This window comes from Colobus angolensis, unplaced genomic scaffold, assembly GCF_000951035.1.
Source record: "Colobus angolensis palliatus isolate OR3802 unplaced genomic scaffold, Cang.pa_1.0 Scaffold1, whole genome shotgun sequence".
NCBI lineage: Eukaryota > Metazoa > Chordata > Mammalia > Primates > Cercopithecidae > Colobus > Colobus angolensis.
Window position 1 is genome coordinate 15878393 of NW_012110918.1, and position 8563 is coordinate 15886955.

The 8563-nt window shown below is 53.3% G+C and overlaps 1 pseudogene; it reads right to left on the bottom strand.

Annotated features, from left to right (window-relative positions):
* LOC105505347 overlaps positions 1–8000 on the bottom strand; it is a 34233-nt pseudogene extending 26233 nt beyond the window's left edge.
* Positions 8001–8563: the final 563 nt, after the last annotated feature.

Here is an 8563-nt window from a genome sequence, read left to right on the forward strand (position 1 = left end):
TCCTGACCTCATGATCCGCCCGTCTTGGCCTCCCAAAGTGCTGGGATTACAGGCTTGAGCCACCGTGCCCGGCCAACATGTGCTTTTATTTTTAAAAATAAATGAGTTTGGAGCCAGGTGTGGTGGCTCACGCCTGTAATCCCAGCACTTTGGGAGGCTGAGGGGGGCAGATCACCTGAGGTCAGGAATTCCAGACCAGCCTGGCCAACATGGTGAAGTCCCATCTCTACTAAAAATACAAAAATTACCTGAACATGGTACCAGGTGCCCATAATCCCCGCTACTCAGGAGGCTGAGACAGGAGAATTGCTTGAACCTGGGAGGCGGAGGTTGCAGTGAGCTGAGATCGAGCCGTTGCACTCCAGCCTGGGAAACAAGAGCAAAACTCCGTCTCAAAAATAAATAAATGAGTTGGATAAAGGTGGGCATGTGGTCCACTCTTACCCACCCACACTCGTGCGTAGACTGGGGCAGTTGCGGCCGCTAGGGCACGGGAGACAGCGCCCCTTACCACCAGCAGAAGACCCAGCTTTGGGAGCGAGGGGGTTTGGGGGGGACGAGGTGCTGTTTATGATTTTGCAGTTGCTCCAGGGGAAAGGCAAGCTAATGAACAGTTAGTGGGAAATAGTTTATTGAAGTGAACAGAACAAGAACACATTAAAATTATTAAGATTGTGGCCTGGGGCAATGAGCAGCATCCTGTTTTCTCATGGTTTAGATGAGAGTGGGAGAGCACAGGAGGTTGGGGGGAGGATGCTGGCGGCAAGGAGATGCAAGGAGGCCTCAGCCAGGGGTCAGGTGGACCAGAAACTTCCCTGGACTCATCCTCCAAAAGTGAACATCTTCGAGCCTTTGCACCTCCCACCCCATCCCACTCTGGCCACAGCAGTACCTCCTAGTCACTTCTCTTTGCTTATTAACAAAAGAAAGGGGGAAAGCCTTCCTTCCCAGATGGGACTGGATGCTGTCTCACCACCTGTCTTAAGGAGACCACCCCCATACGCAGAAAGCAGCCACTGTCCCTTCTGCAGGGAAGGAGTAGGCTTCCTGGTGTCCCCGGGGCTCGTTTAATACTAAAATCATCATCCCCTGTCTGGGACCAGGATTCTCATGGCCCCATCTGCATTCTCCTTTTTTGTGTAATAGAATTCTTGATATTCAGCTGGGCACCTCATCGTCCAGGATAATGACCACACCTCCCGGGCTGGGTGTGAGTCTGTGACTACACTCCCGCTGATGAGATATAAATGGAAGTGACAGCTCCAGCTCCCAGGTCACACTGAAGGGGGCATCCCCCCATCTCTACTGCAGGTTTGGAACGTGGTGAATTGTGAGTCTTCTTGAGCCAAGCATGTGGGCCGACACCCTCAGGACAGGGAGTCCCAAGACAGAAGGTGCCCAACCCTCCGGTGACCTCCCAGGGCTCAGTCACCTGCCTCTGGATGGTCACTTCCGAGAAAACTAGTTTCTGACCTCTGGAAGGCCCATGGAAGCCTGGAGCCTCCGTCATGCTCAGCCTCATGTATGTCTTCACGGAAACTCTATCTCAATTCAGCCTCGAACCTCAGAATGAAACAGGAAGATGCACCCAGCAAATAATACTTTTGACATGTTACTAATAAAATAAGGAAATGAAAAATCTGGGGCTCAGACGGTCATCTGATTTGCCAAGAGCCACACACGGGATGTGACAAGACTGGGGACTGTAACAGCCCTGGCCCTCCCCTGTTCAGGGAATGTGCCCTGTGAGGAACTTGGTCTGTTACTCTGCTTCCAGCAGTAGTAATCAACGACCCTGGGCTCCCAGGTGACTTTGACCAGCACCTCCCCCTGGTGCCACCTTCCCCCCAGCTGCATCTTCAAGATAGCAGCCCCCACCCCCTGGAGTGTCCAGCCGGGCCCAACCAGGCCCCACAGCACCTGAGAAATAGGAACACAGCCTCCCCGGTGAAGTAGAGGAGAGTCTAAGCCAGGACTTAGCCTGTGCCGAGGGCCTGGGAGCCAGGCTCAGCTCTGCCTGCCTGCCGGGGATGGAACCAGGGCTCGGCTTTCTCCTCTGCTAATGGGAAAGATCCCACAAGCCCTCAAGCCTGACTCCAGGAGCGAGACCTGTGATTCCATGTGAAACAGCCCTAGGCTGCCCACCACAAGCCAAAGAATAACAACCCACACCTCTCCAAGGCTCCGAGACCCAAGCAGCCTGGTGCCTTCTGCAAAACCTCTTCCTGCTTCTCTCCTGCAGGGAGTGGCGGCGTAGGTGGCTGGGGCGGTAGGGAGGAGAGATGAGGTGCTTATTGTTGGAGATGACTTTCCTCTCTTCTCCTCCTTCTCTGGGCAGCTCGTTCTTTTCCAAAATAACTCTTCTGCCTCCCTCCCCAGGTTGCTAGTTTCTCTCTCCTCCAGGCTTCCAAGTGCCCCCTGCAAGGGCAGCCGGTGGAGGGAGCAGGGGAGGGCTTATGTCCTCAAGATGCAAAAGCTCAAGTGTAGACAGGGAGACCCCCATGGTCCCCCTCAACCCCCTCACCTCTGATTGAATCCCCATCACTCCCTTGGGCTGCCTCTCTCTGCTGGCGGCAGACCAACTGGACAGAGGCTCTGCTCAGGCCTGCTCCAGGCAAAGTATCCCAAGCCTCAGAGAAAGGGGCTGCTTTAAGCATTTAGAAGCTCCGACAGGCTCAACTCTCCCTCCTCTGCTCCAGGACCCCCAACTCCAAACAAACAGGTGTGCTGACCTATGCTTGACCAGGCCGGAGCCCAGGTTCCCAACTGCCCGTGGCTCAAGGCACCCTCCCAGCCTTACACATCCTCCTGTTCCCCACCCCAAACAAGGACAGACCTAGGGATGACCAGCCCCGGCCTGGCCCCAATGCGCCTCCTGCTCAGACCTCTACAAACTCGCTCACTTCCCCCTGGAAGACTCCCCTGGACTGTGGGACCCCAGTTCTGATCTGAGATCTCAGGGCTAACACAGGAAATTAGAGGATGGGTGCATAGATGCAATCCCCTGCTTCATCACACGGCCACAGAGTCCTTGTCTACCATGACATGCTCGGGTTTAGACTGAAGAGGCAGGAGCTGGGGCCAGTGAGAGGAGCCCTGCGCTCCCTTCCTTTTAATTGAGGTGAAATTTATATAACATAAATATAGGCATTTAAAGTGTGCAATTCAGTGGCACTCGGTGCACGCACAGTGTTGTGTAGCTAGCACCTCTATCTTGCTGCACCTTCCATCATCCCGGAAGGAAAGATCTGATCCATGAGGCAGCAACCCCCTATCTTCCACTACTGAACTTTTTGTTTTTGATGATGAATAGACAAAAGACAACATTCTCCTGTCATTCTTGCCTCACAGCACCAGCCCTTTGCAACGGGGCATCACACCGTCCTCATCCCCTGGGCTTGACCACGGCTCCGAGTAACACGAGGGGGCGCGAAGACCACAGCAATGTCCTGAACTGGCTTCGTGATCGACTTTGCTATTTGCCCGAAGAAAGGAGTAGCTCACGCAGGGCCTTTGTTCATTCATTGACTCAACAACTATTCTTTGGCACCTTTGAAGTGCCCGGCTCTGGGGCAGGCAGAGGGGCCCACAGGCATGAGCAAGATGCAATCCTGCCCCCACGCGCTGGATGTGGAGTTGGGGAGACAGATGGGTGAACAGCCAGATAACAAGGCCACCTGGTAAGTGCTCTGAGAGAAACATGAAGGGATACTCAACCTACGGGGTGGCTTTGCCATCTTCTCCAAATATTGTTGTCCAAATTTCATGCAGCCATCTTCCTCTCCCAGGCCATCTTTAACTACCAAAGCCAGGGCCACACATGCTGGGGGACACCTCAGCGCACAGGGACTTGAAGAGGCCACTCACAAAAGAAGACTGAGACATGACTCCAAAGCAGGGACAATGTCAAATCCCACCAGACACCAAAGCAAAGCAAATCCAAACAAAAGCCCACTTCCATTTTTTCCACCTGCCAGATTTTGAAAATGCCAGTTCCACCCAGTGCTTCGGGGGGTGCAAAGAAATGACCTCTCATTCGCTTGCTGGTGGGATTCGGAGTCAGTGTAATCTTTCTGGAGGGCAGATTGGCACTCGGATCAAAAGCTTTCCAAATGTGTTTAACCTTTAACTCGGCAATTCCACTTATAGGAATTTACCCTAAGGAGAAACTCAGGAACAAACACAGAGACTTATCTGGAAAGATTTATGTACTAGAATATTTGCACCATTGCTTATAACATCAAAAGATTGAAAACAAACTAAATGTCCAACTCCAGGGTGCTTGGTAAATAATTTGCGCACTCATTAAAAATCCTATTGTGGAAGAATATTGAATGTCATTGCAAAGTGTTTATAAACCATTAAATGAAAAGATTTATAAAACAGAGTGTGCAAAGCAATCCCATTATACTCCCCAGGCCTCCAAAGCAGGCCGGAAGGACACACGCCTGGGCCTGGCGGTGGTTTCCTGCGTGTAAGTGGACGACGGGCTATTCTGTATTTTCTTTTTTGAATTTTATGATTATATTCTAAATTTTCTACATTGGACCTGAATTGTATTTGTCATCAAGAAAACTATAAGGAAAAAATGGTTAAACTTGGTTAGGCGTGTCATGGATCCAGTTTCTCCTCCAAGGTACCAGCTCGCAGGGCTGCTCACTCATCAATGTGGGGGTCCGCCTGTAGGGTTTCCACGATGCTAGAGAACCCCACAGAGTCTCAGGCCTCTGACCAAGAAGACTCCAGAGTGAGCGCCTTAGGGAAACATGGTCGGCCAAGCGTGCAGCACCTCCATGCCCAGACTGGATACAGCACTAATGATGCAAACAAGTCATCGCTCAGTCAAGGAGATGGGTCATTGTTGCTGTTGTTTTTATTTGTTGCTCCGTGGCCAGATGCAAACGTGTTGCATAAGAGCCACCCAGAGGCGGCTTGAGCTCTTCTCGGAGGAAATGTGGGTACCGTATCACTCGATCCTGCCTCTTGACAGTCCTTTCCAGATTCAAGTTTAAACGGATTTGCCGGTATCAGGATGTTAGGGGCTCTCCAAATGCCAGTGGAGCAAATGGCCAATTGCAGAAACATTTCTAACCCTCATCAGGGGCTTCTGAGGAAAAGGCCCAGCCTGTGTTAATTATTATTTGAATGCAAGTTCTGGAAGTTTCATCCTCACAAAATGAATTATTTTTAACACTCGTGGCTCAGGAGAGGAAGGGAGGGAAGCGAGTAACACTTACTGACACCAGGTCATACACTCATCTGCCTTTCAGGGACTAGATCCTCCCAGACCAGGAAGACATCCACCTTCCGCATCCAGACAGATCCATGAGGGACCGGCCAAGGCTGACCACACAGGGTCTGGGAAGCACCACCTTCCCCACCATTTCTCATGGCATTGACCTTCGATTGTTTATATCCTCGAGGCACCAAGGAAGTTTTTTCTCACTGTAGTGTCTCAGGAATTCCCTGCAACCCTCCCCAGTGGCTCACCTCACATCTCTGGAGGAGCTGCCTACACTTCCCTACAGCTGGGACCAGAAGATGGAGAAATGATGGAGACCCATCTTCACAGGCCTAGTTCCAGGACATGGGCAGACCCAGCCACCCTCAGGCTGTTCCCACTGGAAGGACGCCAGCCCTGTGGGGTCCCTGGAGTGTCGTTTATAATTGCCCTTGCATGGCACCCTGACGGAGGGCACCCAGCAGATCCCTCAACGTTCTCCCTTCCCCTAGAGAATGAACGGCTCATGGATGGCAGAGCTCCGCATCATCCACCTCCTGCCAGGGCACAGGGGATCCTGGCAGCCGATGTGCCGTGGTGCCTGCAGCAGGGCAGGCTGTGCAGGGAGACAGTGAGCCCTCCGCGCTGCAGCAGTGTGGGCCTTCTTCCTTGAGAATGCAGCATTTCAGCAACCAAGAGATAACTCTATTGGGAGAACAAGAGCTAATTAAATTTACTGGGATCACTGAAGAGGAAATTATTTAATATTCTGAACAGAATTTAATATTTGAAAGCATGAACAGCCTTGGTTCGTTGTAGACGGGTTTTCCACCATCGGGGTCTGCATTAGGCAGGATACGTATACAGATGAGGGGTGGGGCCGAGGATGTGCGGCTTCTAGAAACCAGAGGAGATGGGAGAGGAACTGGAAATGGGCAGGAGGGCAAAGTCCTCTTTGGGATCCTGGATGATTCCTGAACGATTCTGCTCCACGTTTCCAGAGGGACCCCTGTTGGTGCCTCTAAAGTGATGGGAAATCATAGTAGTAGTGCCGGGACCCCATGTTTGGGATCTCTGACTGCTGCCTGCCTCTGTTCCACCTATCTCTAACCCAGGGTCATTGCTGGCCAAGTTACATAGTGAAATCAGAGGATCCGGAAGCCAATGTTCTTCCCTGGCACGCACGAGTCCCTGGCCACACTCCTGTGGCAGAGTGCAGTGGCTCACACCTGTAATCCCAGCACTTTGGGAGGCTGAGGCAGGCGGATCATTTGAGCCCAGGAGTCCGAAACTAGCCTGGGCAACATAGCAAGACCACGTATCTACTAAAAAAGAAGTTAGCAAGGCCTGATGGTGCACACCTGTGGTTCCAGCTACTCAGGAGGCTGAGGCCGGAGGATGGCTTGGGCCTGGAGGTGGAGGCTACAGTGGGCTGTGGTCACAACCCTGCACTCCAGCCTGGGCAACAAAGCAAGACCCTGCCTTGAAAAATTTAATTTAAAACACTCCTATATTCCACAAGGGACATTGAAAGAGAAACGGGCACTTTTACCAAGTCCCTGAGATACCCAAGTTTGGACCCAGTCAGGAGTTTCTCAGCCATTTTTCCTCACGTCACTCTGCAGACCATCCATGATGTTCCTCAAGGAGAATTTCTCCTAAAGGAGCTGTCGGCCCATGTTGGCAAGGCCCCACAGTGCTCACGGGGCCACGACTCGGCCTCCAGAGTCTGGGGCTCGGTTTCCCCGGATACCCTGGAAAAACTGTGAGTATAGAACCCAGGAGCCACAGCTAAGACTCAGCTGCCTGGGGCTCCTGCATGGGCAAAGTGGCCGCCAGAAGACTCCCTGGAGAGCTTGCCTGTGGGGCCCCAGGCCAGAGCCACTGTCAGTACCAGCGGGCAGGGCCACCACCAACCGGAGAAGCTCAGGTCATTCTGGGTGCATCCCCTCCCCAGGGCGGCAGCTGGGTGGAGCTGCCGCCCTGGGGAGGGGATGCACCCAGGGCGCCCTGGGGAGAGAACACAGAATGTGTTCTGGGTGCATCTGCGGCAGCTGGGCGGAGTTGCCGCCCTGGGGAGGGGATGCACCCAGGGTGGCAGCTGCGGAGAGAACACAGAATGCGTGTCCACCGTAGGGAGGTGGGGCTGGGGGAGCAGGCCCCAATGTGAGCCCTGCAGGCCCTGGTCTCACGGATGCACAGGTGAGCCACCTCCTCACTCCCTGATCAAACCCCAGATGGGCAGATGCCACAGCAGGTCCCCAGCAGCACTTGGTGCCAGCCAGACTCCAGCGGCTGTTTTTTCTAACCGTAATGGATTCTGTGTGCTCCACACCCTGGGGGCCTGGAGACTGGACATGCTTCGTAACTGAAATTAGAAGTCAATAAACCGAGGGCCAGGTGGGTCAATAGAATCTTCTATCATGAGGCATCGGAGGCTGCTCTCGGCGCATCAGCCCTGGCTCCTCTCATCCTTCCAACCCTTCACCCCAGTAAGCGGGAGTTTCCAAGAGCCCCGTGTTCTGATATGTCACCCTTGGAAAAACAAAACCCTGAGACAAACTCGTATTTTGCTTTTTTTAATTGTCTCTCCCGCTTTGCTTCCTGTTCAAACAGATTATCATGCACGTCTCTAATCCCCACTTAAGCACCTAAGACCCCCTCTAAAATAGCCCATTAATCCATTCCCACTCCTGTCTGCTGCTATTCACGTATTTGTCTCCGATGCCTTTGGCAACTCATCCCCTTCCTCACCAAGCTTATCTGGCTTGCCCGGCATTGGGCATCCCATCCAGAGGTGGGAGGGATGGCAGCCTGGAGCCCCGGAGGCCAGGGCCACCTCCACACCTCTCCCATGCTTCCCGGACACCACCCTCACACTCTGCTTTCTGTGCTGGTGGAGTAGACAGGTCAGAACTGCAGATCCACCTGCTCCTGGCCAGGAGCCAGCCCTGCCCACCTCACTCTCAGAGCCATTGTGAGCGGGAAAGGGGGGGACACCTCCCCTCCTCTCCCGGTAGGAAAAGAGTGAATCCCACTTCCAGCCACACCTTCTATTCCATTCCAGGGGATCCAAAGGCCTTCCACCCCTGCTATTCCCAAGACAGGCTCAAACCCACACCCAAAGTGGGCTTTCTGGGCCAACCAACCATGGACACAGTGCAGCGCCTGCAAAGCCTCCTCGGACCTCAGAGCTGCCCCAGATCCCCGGCCTTCCCATAGACCCACAAACGGGGATCTATAGAAGCACCCACGGCATGTCCGGCTCTGTCTAAAGACCGTGGGTAACACAGAAGCATGAGGCACAGAGGGTCCTCCGGGAGCCTTCAGAGTCATTAACCA